The sequence below is a fragment of the Camelina sativa genome, chromosome 4, assembly GCF_030686135.1.
Source record: "Camelina sativa cultivar CO46 ecotype springtype chromosome 4, ASM3068613v1".
NCBI lineage: Eukaryota > Viridiplantae > Streptophyta > Magnoliopsida > Brassicales > Brassicaceae > Camelina > Camelina sativa.
The window spans coordinates 1,161,544-1,175,294 of record NC_141883.1 but is presented as its reverse complement, the minus strand read 5'-3'; the positions used below and the strand labels follow the sequence as shown (position 1 = coordinate 1,175,294).

Sequence of the window (13,751 nt, the reverse complement as noted above, 5' to 3'; positions counted from 1 at the left end):
GCATCTAGTCTAGCTCGACCACCCACTCGACCTACACTCGGTCGAGTGCTGCTCGAGTTCATCCCCAGAACTCTGTGTCTATGATTTGTGTTTGTCTTGTTTCATTCCAGTTGCATACATTTAGTTTTCAGTTCATTAATTATCTTGCATTAGTTCATTAGTAGTAGTCTCTGTTTCTGTTCTTGCTTTATCACTGTTTCAATCATTCAGTTTCATTTGCATCTAGATGTTAATTCTTGTAGTTTATTTTCTGCATTTTACATTTTCTTCCTAGGATTGTTAGTGACAAACAATCTTTACATTTGTCTTAACTTAGATTCATATGCATATCTTAATTGTTCACAAACACTCACTTAGGATCGATACCTCTTGTACTGAAATAGCATAAGGGGAATTGAAACACCCATCCATCATTCCATTCATATCTCACCATTGCATACATCATCATTCACACCACAAAATAAACTTGTTTCACACGAACAACACTTCCTTACGAATACTCCAATTCACTAATAACTCCTCTAGTGTCGAACGACACCTCCACCTAGTGTCAAACATCACCCATTGCACCACTTGCGAACCAACACACATGGTGTCGATCGACACTCTCCTAGTGTTAGTTGACACTGACGCCCACAAAAACACTTCAGTCAATCTCCCCTCATCCAAACCTAACTCCAGCTATCCTCCTAGGACCCAAACACATAACAACATGCTTGTGTCGACCAACACCACCTTGGTGTCGCTCAATACCCCAACCTCACCAACCGTTCATTTCACAAATCCACAGTTGGATATAAAGCTTGTAGCACCACAAAGCTACCTTCCAAATTTCAGCCGAATCGGACTCCATTTCATCCTCCAAACGTTGCCCCGAAGTAGGCATCTCGAACTAGTCCACGCAGTCCATCTGCAGGTGTTGGTGTCGACCGACACCACAATAGTGTCGAGCGACACAACACTAGTGTCGGGCGACACCAACCCAGAAATCACGATTCGAGCCTCCCTTCAAGCTCCTTCTCGCCGTTAATCCCTAATCCACAACAACCATCGATTCTCTAATCAATCTAACACTAAAACAACACAACATACCTAGATAACAGCTAGGAGAGAGCCTCCTTGTATCTCTCAATCCACCACCAAGTACTCCCATCCTTCCTTCACACCCATGGGAATGATCTACCAGCTTTATCCTTCTCTTATGGCACAACCGGAACTCAGTCCTCTCTGTTCCTCACCTCACAAGCAAACTTAGCTCACCCTAGAGGCAACAACTCCATCTCTTTTTCCCTCCCCCTTTGTGGCTGCGACCCCCAGAGCCGTCCCCTTATAAAGCTAGGGTTCTGGTTTAATTCCATCAAACCAGCAAACCACTCGCAAAATAATCCAAACCCGCAGCTAGAATCAACTTGTGGTGTCGAGCGACACTATGCCATGGTGTCAGTCGACAATCTAACTCCAAAGTTGGTTCGTGGGCATTACAATCTGTGTGCTCCTCCTCCTCGTCCACCACTCTTTCAGCCACATCTTGGGGTTTCTCAAAAGCCGGCTTCTTCTTCTTTGCGATCGAAGCTTTGTTCCGTAAATAAGAGGATTGGTCCTCCTCCGGTTTGCCAGCTCATGCATTTGAGTCGACCTCCATGGGGTTGGTGATGGTTCTCTCCAACGTAAACAGGTCCATACGCCTTGGAGATTGATGAACAGTAGACGTAATTTGCTTGGGGAGCGTACCCGATGTGGTGCTGGAGCAGTGTCTCGGGTGACGGATCGGATAGAACTTTAGGTAAGGGACTGGAAACATCCACTTGATGGCGGGGGATGGTAGGGGACTCCGTGCTCCTTGTATTCTCGAGCAGGGATTCTTTCTTCTCCGGTTTGAGCCGCGGTGGAGGTAGAAGTGGAGCCCTTCTTCGTGTAGGTCTTGATTTTGGGAGACATGGATAAACCGTCAGAAGAGATAAAAACACTGAAACTCGAGATTTGTAGGGTTAGTACCCAGAAAAATCAAGAGAACTCGAGATTGCAAGAAAAGCTTTGGGAAATCGAAAAGTTTAAACGAGAAGAGTAGAAACTTGTATGATTTTGGTGGCGAGGAAGGGGAACTCGGGTTGCTCTTTAAATAAGGAAGGTAGAGCCTAGGATTTCAAGTGAGAGTGGGATAAAGGTTTGAATAATCCGGATTTAACTCGCAACTCAAAGATAAACCCAATCAGGCGTGTCGAGTACATCACCAGGTCCCACCTCGGGTAGCTCCGATTTTCCCTTTTTTTTTAATTTTTTTTCAATATTCTCCTGATGCTACCCATAAGCTCCCTCCTGATTCGTTGTTAGGTATTTAATTCCCATTGGTAGAGAATTCCTAAAAATCAAAAATATAAAAGGAATACAGAAATCAAATAATAAAAATGTTTTAACCTTGAACAAAAATTGAAGGATACCTTTGGGACTTCCTCCCAAGTGAGCTTGTTTAAAGTCACTAAGCTTGAGTGTTCATGCTTCTCAAGCATTGTATTTGGGATAGAGAGGTTTGGAGACCCTCTCTAGTTTATCAGATTTGTTCAGTGATTTTTCAGGATTTTCTCTTGGTTCTTCAACAAAGGCAGTGTGCATCTCTTGGCATTGTTTGGTGATCCTTTGCAACACTTGAATGAAGAATACATGGCCATCGATAATTGGCCTCTTGATTCCATTATTGATGTCGAATCTCATCTTGAAGTGCTCTCGATGGCCAATGTTGATTTGTCCTTTTTCACATCGATCACAATACCAACGGTTGCTAAGAATGGTTTTCCCAGGATCAATGGATCTTCAAGTTCCTCAACCATTTCTAGGACTACAAAATCTGTAGGAATCTCCACCTTTCCAACCCTTAAGAGGCAAATTCTCAAAAACACCGCGGGTTGCCTAATAGTCCCATCAGCTAGGATCAAGTAGAGGCTACTAGGTTTAAAATCACTAAAACCCAGCGTTATCGCAACAAAAAGAGGCATGATACTAACTGAAGCCTCTAAATCACACAAGCAGTTGGTGAAGATTCGAAGACCCAATGAGCATGGAAGTGTGAAGGAGCCAGGGTCCTCCAATTTCTCTTGGATCCTCAGCTCTGCATCTAAGCATACACCGCTTATCAGAATCACATTCCCGATTTCCTTAACCGTTCCATTTGTTGCTTCCTCCCACCGAACGGTCTGTCGGATTATCTCTTCTTCGAGGGCGTGTGGGGTTAAAAGCTTAGGAGCAGGGGCCTTCCGAGTTGAAATATGTTCTGCAAGTGCTTCTAATTGAAGATCAATATGCTTCTACTTGAATCTTTCTCCCAATTCTCCTTCCTCGGTTGCAAGAGGTTGAGGTTGCTCTACAATCCGAACATCTACTCGATGGTCCACTTGATTAACAACTCGATCCAGGTGATTGGGTGTCTGATCGTGTTGATACTCGAGTAAGTTGTCATGTTGCTCTCGGACCTGCTTCTGATCCACATCCTCCCCATCCTGAACATCACTACCCTCACTGTTACTAACATTTTGGACCCAGATGGCATGAGCGGAAGCATAATCCTTTGGGTTCTGAACAGCTTTTCCCGAGAGCTGGTCTGGCTTATAAGCAGGTGGTGCTACAGTTTTTCCTTCCAGATACTGCAGCTTGGTGTTCAATGATTCGTACTTAGCATTGAGATCATTGTACCCATAGTCGAATTTTTTGCTCATCTTGGCAAACCGTTTGGCGGTATCCATTGTTGTGTTCGCTTGGCCCTTAATAAGTTGCTGAATCAATCTGTGTAAGTCAGCTTCAGAAGATGGATTGTTTGGTGCCTGTTGTTGTGGAAAGCCAGGTGGAGCCACTGGCTGGTGATATCCATCAGTGTATTGCTGCTTAGGAGCATAGCCTTGATTATACTGGAATAATGGCTTCTATAAGCCCTGGTTGCCCTGACCGGTTGAAGGATTGACCTGATCCTGAGGGTTAGCAACATTGGGGTTTTGGTAGGAGAGATTTAGGTTTGGTTTGAAGTTGTTGTAGCCTTTATCGAGCTGAACATTCTCCCCATCATGCTGCTGAAACTGTTCCTCCTCAAAAACGAAGTTGGTGTTGTGTTACTGGCTCAGGAGTATTTTATCCAACTTGTCATTGAGGGCTTTCATGTCCCTCGTGTACTTCGCGTCGTCGTCCCCTCAAGAGCGGATGGTTCGGTCATAATCCTCATTGTAATCTCCATTAGAGTGGGCCAAGTTCTCCACAGGAGCCCAACAATCATTGAAACAACAGACCCATTATTTTTAATATAGTATTAATAATAATAATCTAATGATCCCATACTAACTAACCATCTAACCACAAACCAACCAAACAGCAGAAATAACCTAAAAATACCATTAAAAATAAATAATAAAACAATAACCAATAGCAACAATAAATCAACCAACAGAGTCATAACTTCAAACTAGTAACCTAGCAATATCCTACAGACTCATCTCCAACAAGCTAACAGGAACCAGACAACACATCAACGAGCCACTAGAACATCGACCTCTTCATCGCCTTGATTCCACGATCACACTTTGCCTTTACTTGCACCACAACACATATGAGATGCGTGAGTATTTTATAACCACTCAGTAAGGCAATCCTCCCATCTACTAGGCTATACACACAAGCAATTAAGATATATCTAACCAACAAATAACAATCAACAAACAAACTAGGAAAACTGCATCGACCGACACCAACCAATACATCGACCGACACTTACTAGGGTTGCTGATATGTTACGGTTTTGACTCACTTTGACCCCGTTTATTTGATAGTTTTGTAGTTGTTTGAGTCCTTTTCAGGTTATAATTAGAGGCTAGGAAGCTAAAAGCAAGGATTGGAATAGCAGGAGCAATCAGAGCAGAAAGGAGTTGAATTGGAGTTGAATTAGAACACCGACGAACTAGTTGCTTTGTCAGCCGCAGAGCTCTCTTTGGCAGAAAGAACAAACCGCAAGAATAGAAAGTTTCAATCCGTCAACATGGGTGACAATAGAAACAATGAGGATATGGCTGCCGAGTTGCAGCAACTTCGACAACAGTTGGGGCAGTTGCTCCGTGCTCAACACGAAAGAGCCGCGCCGCCACAACCGTCCATTGGGGACAAGGACAACCCGCATGTGTTCTACACCAACCGAGCGGCGATTGTTCCTCCCACCATCCCGAGACAAGATTTTGAGATCAAGCCACAGATGATCTCTCTAGTGAAGCAGCACCTATTTCACGGTCTCCCAGCTGAGATTCCGATGGACCACATCGAGAATTTTGAGGAGATATGTAGCACCACTGTTTCAAATGGGATACCGCCAGACTTTCTGAAGTGCAAGCTCTTTCCCTTCTCTCTTGCGGATAGAGCTTCACGTTGGCTGAAGTCATTGCCACCTGGGTCTTTGACATCATGGGAACAGTGTAGATCTGCGTTTCTGGACCATTTCTACACCAAGGCTAAGACCGCTGCCCTGAGGAACAAGATTTCATCGTTCCAACAGCACACTGGAGAAGCCTTCTGCGAGGCTTGGGAGAGGTACAAAGAGTACCGTAGAGAGTGTCCGCACCATGGATTCAGTGATGAACAGATTCTGGGCATTTTCTATGATGGAGTTAACTGGGACTACAGAAACGCTCTCAACTCGGCCAGCAATGGGGATTTTATGACAAAGTCTAAGGAAGGAGCATATCAGTTGATTGAGAACCTAGCTGCAAGCTCCAGCAACAAGGCTCCTGAGTATGACAGGTCCGTGAAGGTCAACAATGTCGATACGCAAAAGATCGACGAGTTGACAGCCAAGGTGAACCTTCTTCTGAAGGGGAGCCAGAAAACTGTCCATTTTGTCGATGAGACCGGAGACATGCCGCTAGCTCAGGAGATTTGTGATGGAGAGGATGAAACGATGGAGGTTAATTATGTGAGTGGGCAAGGTTTTGTGCAGAACAGGGGTTTCAACCCGAACTACAAAAGCCATCCGAATTTGTCCTATAGAAGCACCAACGTGGAGAATCCTCAGGATCTGGTGTATCCGCAGCAAGGAGCTCAGAATCAGATGGGTTATCAGAAAACCTTCTCAAACAACTTCCAAGGCAAACAGTTTGTGCCCACTCAAAACCGTTTCCAAGGGGGGAACCAGCAGGCATATACAAGCGCTCAGCAAGCACCGCCTTTCACCAACCAGCAGTTGGGATCTTCACCTGCTAGCAGCTCTCAAGATGAGCTGAAAAACATGATGCAACAACTCTTGGTGAATCAACAAAAAGCTTCAGTGGAAATCAACGCTAAGGTCGATACCATGTACAATGACCTTAATGGGAAGTATGAGGCAGTAATGTCACATGTGAAGAAGCTTGATGTTCAGGTTGCATAGACTGCTGAAGCCATGAAAAGAACTCCTGGGACTCTGCCCAAAAAAGGGGAAGCAAACCCGCGGAACGAGTATGTCAATGCGATTGAGCTAAGGGGAGGAAAGAAGTTACCCCCTAGAGAAGCACCATCTGCTAGGCTTGACAAGGGCAAGGGTATTGCTGAAGAATACCTTCCTCAACATGCTGCTGAGACTCCACCGTTGAGTCAAAAAGAAGCCGAAGCATCCGGCGAGCATGTGCTCCCACCCAGCGAGCACGTGCTCCCGACTCCCGATCAGACCGTTCCTACTGAGGTACCTCCTGCATGCGTGTACACCCCTAGGGTTCCTTACCCTGTTCCTCCTGAGAAATCTCGCAAGGATTTGGAGGATGGAAAGTGCAAGGAGATGTTGAGAGAATTGACGGTAAAACTACCCCTAGCTGATGCTGTTCAGATGATACCTGCTTTGAAGAGATATGTAAAAGGGTTAGTTTCTGGGAGAGTGTCAGAGGAAGAGAACGTGATGATGGTTTCAAGAGAGTGCAGTGTTGTGCTGCAAAACAAAGTGCTAAAGAAGAGAGATGATCCAGGGCGATTTGTCTTATCCGTGAGAATCGGTAAAACGATTTTTGCAAACTCCCTCTGTGATCTAGGTTCCAGTGTGAACCTTATGCCATATTCAGTGGCTAAAAGGCTGGGATACACGAAGTTCAAGTCTACACGAATTTCGTTAGTATTCGCGGATAGATCCACCAAGCGCCCCATAGGAGTGTTGGAGGATTTACATGTCCAGATAGGGGACACGCTTAGACCAGCAGACTTTGTGGTTCTGGAACTTGAAGAAGAACCACGTGACCCCCTGATCTTGGGTAGATCATTCTTATGCACAGCTGGTGCGATTATAGATGTGCAAGGGGGAGCGATCGATCTCCAGCTGGGGGATATGATCGCAAGGTTTGAGATGAATAAGCTGCTCAAGAAACCTATGATAGATGGTCAGACTTTTGTGGTTGATGATGGTTCAGAGGTTGCACATGAGGTTACCGATGAAGTTCTCACTCTCGACCCGTTGGAGGTTGCCTTGACAAAGGCAGAGGGTAAGTATGGATTCTTGAATGAGGAAGCTGACGGTTTTACACGCATTTTGGATGCAGGTACACGGTTCCAGCAACTGGTAGCTTACGCCAGCCTAGACGATGAGAACCAATCAGGGGAGGAATCCGCCGAGGGAGCACCTGCTCCAGATTCCGAAGCACATGCTCCGGTAAAGTCAGCGGACGGTCCTTGGAGCGAGTTAAGAGCTCCAAAGGTAGAGCTAAACCCATTTCCAGCCGGGCTAAGGTACGCGTTCCTAGGTCCTAACTCTACATACCCCATGATAGTGAACTCTGAACTAAACAATGTAGAGACCGCTTTGCTCCTTTGTGAACTTAGGAAGTATAGAAATGCTCTAGGGTATTCACTAGATGACATCCCAGGAATCTCACCAGATCTTTGCATGCATAGGATACATCTAGAAGATGAATCAATGACTTCGGTAGAACATCAGAGGAGGTTGAACCCGAATCTAAAGGATGTGGTTAAGAAAGAGATAATGAAACTTCTAGATGCGGGTGTAATTTATGCTATTTCTGATAGTTCCTGGATTAGTCCAGTTCATGTAGTCCCTAAGAAAGGTGGAATTACAGTGGTTAAGAATGATAAGGATGAGTTGATTCCTACTAGGACAGTTACGGGACATCGCATGTGCATAGACTATAGAAAACTTAATGCTGCGACCCGTAAGGATCATTTTCCTTTGCCGTTTATTGATCAAATGCTTGAGAGATTGGCTAACCATCCTTACTACTGTTTCTTAGATGGCTATTCAGGTTTCTTTCAGATCCCAACCCATCCCGACGATCAAGAGAAGACCACATTCACATGTCCTTACGACACCTTTGCTTACCGCAGAATGCCGTTTGGCTTGTGCAATGCACCAGCGACCTTCCAACGATGCATGATGTCCATTTTCACTGACCTGATTGAGGATATAATGGAAGTTTTCATGGACGATTTCTCCGTCTATGGGAGCTCCTTTTCCGTTTGTTTGTCTAATTTTTGCAGGGTGTTGCAGCGGTGTGAAGACAAACATCTGGTGCTGAATTGGGAGAAATGCCACTTCATGGTCAGAGATGGGATAGTGCTGGGACACAAGATTTCTGAAAAGGGGATTGAGGTTGACAAAGCCAAGGTTGAGGTGATGATGAGTTTACAACCGCCTAATTCGGTAAAAGGGATCCGCAGTTTCCTTGGCCACGCCGGTTTCTACAGACGGTTCATTAAGGATTTCTCCAAGATAGCAAGACCAATTACCCAGCTGTTGTGTAAGGAAGTGAAGTTTGATTTCGATTCTGCTTGCTTAGAAGCGTTTCACACGATCAAGGGAGCCTTGGTTAGCTCTCCAATTGTACAACCGCCAGATTGGGACCTTCCCTTTGAGGTCATGACTGATGCGAGTGACTATGCCGTGGGAGCAGTTCTGGGACAGAGAAAAGACAAGAAGCTGCACGTGATATACTATGCCAGCCGCACCTTGGATGAGGCTCAGTGCAAGTACGCTATAACCGAGAAAGAACTTTTAGCGGTTGTGTTTGCTTTTGAGAAGTTCCGATCATACCTTGTTGGTTCCAAAGTGGTTGTTCACACTGATCATGCAGCGTTGAGGTATCTACTGACCAAGAAGGATGCAAAACCAAGGCTACTCCGTTGGATTTTGTTGCTTCAAGAGTTTGACTTGGAGATTAAAGACAAGAAGGGTATTGAGAACGGAGTTGCAGATCACTTATCAAGAATGAGGATAGAAGAAGAGCTACCCTTGGATGATAGCCTTCCTGAAGAACATGTTTCCTCGATCGGCATCTTTGATCTCGCCGAGCACATGCTCCGCCTGGGAGCACATGCTCTGAAAACCCCGTGCAAGGCAATCGATACCAACAAACAGCCGAGTTTTCCCTGGTTTGGAGAGTATGCAAACTACCTAGCAGCAGAGAAAGAACCTACTGAGTTTGTGGGGAACAAGAAGAAGAGGTTCCTAAAAGACATAAGGCAGTATTTTTGGGATGAGCCTTACCTCTATAGGCATTGCTCGGATGGTGTTTTCAGGAGGTGTGTGACTGAGGAGGAGGTTCCTGGAGTCTTGTTTCATTGCCATAGCTCACCCTATGCTGGACACTTTGCTACTTTCAAAACCATGTCCAAAGCTCTTCAAGCGGGTTATTGGTGGCCTACCATGTTCAGAGATGCGCAGCGGTTCGTGTCTACATGCGACACATGTCAGAGACAAGGGAACATCAGCAGGAGGAATGAAATGCCTCATAATTTCATCTTGGAGGTTGAGGTATTTGATGTTTGGGGAATTGACTTCATGGGACCTTTCCCGAACTCATTCGGCAATGAGTACATATTGGTGGCTGTCGATTACGTGTCCAAGTGGGTAGAAGCTTTGGCCAGCCCCAATAATGATGCAAAGACCGTGCTCAAGATGTTCAAGTCGGTTATTTTCCCACGGTTTGGTGTCCCACGGGTAGTCATTAGCGATGGTGGATCGCATTTCATTAAGAGCATTTTGCAAAAAACAGTGAACACAACAAGGAAGGATTGGTCTCAGAAGCTAGATGAGGCTCTATGGGCTTATAGAACCGCCTACAAAACACCTCTGGGGACTACACCGTTTCACTTGGTGTATGGTAAGGCGTCACCTTCCTGTTGAGCTAGAGTACAAGGCTGCTTGGGCAGTGAAAATGCTGAACTTTGACACTAAGAGTGCCCATGAAAGGAGGAAGATGCAACTGCATGAGCTAGAGGAGATTAGGCACCTCGCCTATGAAAACTCAAAACTCTACAAGGAGCGTACCAAAGCCTACCATGACAAGCGGATCCTCACTAGGACCTTTGCTCCTAATGATCAAGTCTTGTTGTTCAACTCTAGGCTGAAACTGTTTCCCGGAAAGCTAAGATCACGATGGTCCGGACCCTTCACCATCAAGGAGATTAGACCATATGGGGCTGTTGTGTTGCTGGACACAAAAAGAGGAGAATTTGTGGTGAATGGACAGAGGCTGAAGCCATATATTGCCGCCTCTGCGCACGCAAGGGGTGAAACCTTCGCCCTAGGCGACCCTCCTATTGCCTAAGGAGCTTTCGAGTCAAGCTAATGACTTAAAACAAGCGCTGGGTGGGAGGCAACCCACCAGGTATATATTGCTGAGTTTTTCTTTTTCTTTTTAGGATTTGTTTCTTCTCTTTTCGGTTTCAGGAATGTTGGAAGAAGACGCGGAGCACATGCTCGCAGGACGCGAGCAACCCGAGCACATGCTCGGCGAACTGAGAACCAAGGAAAAAGAGAAGAGCGATTGGGCCAGGTAAGTTTAATGAATTTCAGGCCCAGGCCCACTAGGCCCAGGTAACCCACCAAATCGCAAACCCTTCTCTCTTTTCTTCTCCTTCTTCTTCCTTCTTTCTTCTCTTCTTCTCCTCATTTTTATTGTTATCTTTATTTTTCGTCTTGTCTAGGTCTCTCTTTGGCTTATTTTCACACCGGAGACGGTGTAAAGTAAGTCCGGGGGAGGGTCACCTATGACATTTGTTTTCTTTATCTTTCTTTTTATTGAGTCAGTTTGTCATGTGAGTCGAACCAAAACTTGTGGGAATTAGGACCGAAATCTGTGATGTTTTTAACCATTTGTGAGTTTGACCGTTTTTCCTAGTGACCATTGTTGCAGAACTAAGAGTACAGAGACGAGCTAATACCTCTTCACATTCGGACCCTTCTCCTGGCCAGAAAAGCTTCATCCCATTAAGGTTTCACCGGAAAGACTTAGACTCTACTTTATTGGAACTTAACCGGATTTAAATTCTTCTCGTTTTGGGCATTAGGATAGGGAACGTGTCACATATTCAGGACTTCTTATTCATTTTGCCAATCTTGCTGATCCTGAATAGCTAGCTCATTTTAAGTTAGTACCCACCCCGAGCCTAACCTCCTTTCAAACCACTTGCACTTGTATTTTTGTTTTCTCATTCTGTGCAGCTATTTGCAAAACGGTCGGGGAGAGCAGGACTGACACAATCTCTAACTCGCTCTTGCTAGAGAACCAAAGAGGAAAAAGTCGGACGGACAGAGCACGTGCTCCAACCCAGCGAGCACCTGCTCCAAAATTATATAAATCCGAGTCCGCGAGTTGTTTTGAGCAGAGAGAGAGCCTAGGATACGGTCCGCATGCTCCTGGGGCAATATCAGAAGAAGATCCCCCATCATCCTTCATAATGCTAAAAAACCAAAAAAAAACAAAAAAAAAAAAAAAAAAAAAAAAAAGGTTTAAGGATGATGGAAAGGGACCAGAGCTAGTGTTACACACCCCCGAGCATGCGTTGTACCCTGAGGAGAAAAGAGAGGCTGAGTTTGAGAAGATAAGAAGAGGAGAGTGATTAGAGGTTGTGGACATCAATGAGTCCACTCTCCCTTACCATTTTGTGCGATATCCTGCACCTCTTTCGAAGTAATGGTAACCCCTAAACACTCTATAGCTCCACCATTAAAATAGCCTTTTATCTACCAAGCCTCGATTTCACTACCTTAATGCCCTTAATGAGAAGCTCACGCCAATTTTAATTGAATGTAAAGAGTCTTTGTCTGGAAAGTGATCTTTTTCTGGGTTTGATTGCCAATTATGGTTCTGGTTTTGGAGATGTTTGCTGGAGAATTTTATCGGTATAGCTTGTTCTAACACATGTGGTCTGCAGGTCATGGTCTACTCACGGTTTCTGAGATTTTTGCGAGTTCCCACCTTGGCTCTCTTGACGCTTGGTTTGAGTTTGTTTGAGGACAAACAAAGATCTAAGTCCGGGGTAGTTGATATGTTACGGTCTTGACTCACTTTGACCCCGTTTATTTGATAGTTTTGTTGTTGTTTGAGTCCTTTTCAGGTTATAATAAGAGGCTAGGAAGCTAAAAGCAAGGATTGGAACAGCAGGAGCAATCGGAGCAGAAAGGAGTTGAATTGGAGCAGAAAAGCTGATTTTAGACCCAGGAGCACATGCTCCCGATTTCCGAGCACATCTAGGCGCCGATTCCCTGCCTAATTCCCCTTATTTTAGGCGATCCTTTGTGAGAGAAAGAGGGCTGAGATCGCTTTTTAATAGGGAGATTTGAATTTGGAATCTTTCCTTATTTTTCTCTACTTGTATGCTATTTAACCTAGGGTTTTTAGGAGAGATAATTTACCTTTTCTTTTGTTTGGGAGCGACGTTTTTGTGAGAGGGAGAAGAGCGGCTACCTTGTGAAGCATTCTCTGAACCCTTTTTATTTTTATGTCATTGAATTTCTCATCTTTTGCTATGATTCATTTCTCTATGTCTGAGTAGTTTTCTTTGCTAGATTAGGGGTTTCAAAAGGGGTTTCATGGGTTAGCAACAGAATACAAATAGGGCTTATCATTCCTGTTCTTTAATGCTTGTCTGCGATTCTGGACTCAAACGACAGTTTAGGGTTTATGGACCGCCGAGCATGTGCTCCGGATGTCTGAGCATGTGCTCCGCGTTTCCGCACAGAATCGATCAGATAGAGTTATTGATACCACGACAGTGGATCATTTTATATTTATGTTTGAGTTCTAGACTGGTACTTAATCTATGCCCTGAATAGTTGTTTAGTTGTTATCTCTGAAATTCCCGAGAATTATCCCTGATCTAGTGTTTTGCTTATTGCCTTTTTATACCGTTTTATTCGCGTTACTGTTACCAAACAAACCCAACTTCGAATTGTCTTAGCTTGAAATTGAACCAATAGAACCATAGAGTAAAACTTGGTCTTCGTGGGATTCGACCCCTAAGTACTACTTCTTTGATGTGCACTTGCAGTAGGAAAATAAGGTTTAAAACTCTGTGTATCAGTTGCATCGACCGATACAAGTCTCATTTGCATCGACCGACACCAACACTGTATCGACTGACACCAACACTGCATCGACCTATGCATGCTCGATATTTCACAAAATCCCTAATTGCATGGATTGATACCTCCACATGGCATCGACCGATGCTCCTAGGTCTAATTGTGCCATCCTCCCATTGCATCGACCGATGCACTACTTGCCGAGCATCATCTTCCCCAAATCTTCTCGCCAAGTATCTGTTACTACACCACCTAAACATGATCCATTTCCACAAAGAAGCCTCACAAAGCCCCAAGTGACACATAAACACTCTAACAAGCCAAATAATCAACCACATAAAAAATAAACATGAAAATCAGAGAAATTTCAAGCTTAGATAAGCCATGGTCATGCACTCACCTTTGCCAGAGAAGATTCTGACTCAAAACGACAGATCTACACTCCTAGCAA

The 13,751-nt window shown here is 44.7% G+C and overlaps 1 non-coding gene across 1 annotated transcript; it reads right to left on the bottom strand.

Annotated features, from left to right (window-relative positions):
- Positions 1–5,485: 5,485 nt before the first annotated feature.
- Positions 5,486–5,592, bottom strand: LOC147945184 (small nucleolar RNA R71). Its single transcript, XR_015597914.1, has one exon. It is a non-coding gene; the product is annotated as a small nucleolar RNA R71 (small nucleolar RNA).
- Between the last annotated feature and the right edge of the window lie 8,159 nt (positions 5,593–13,751).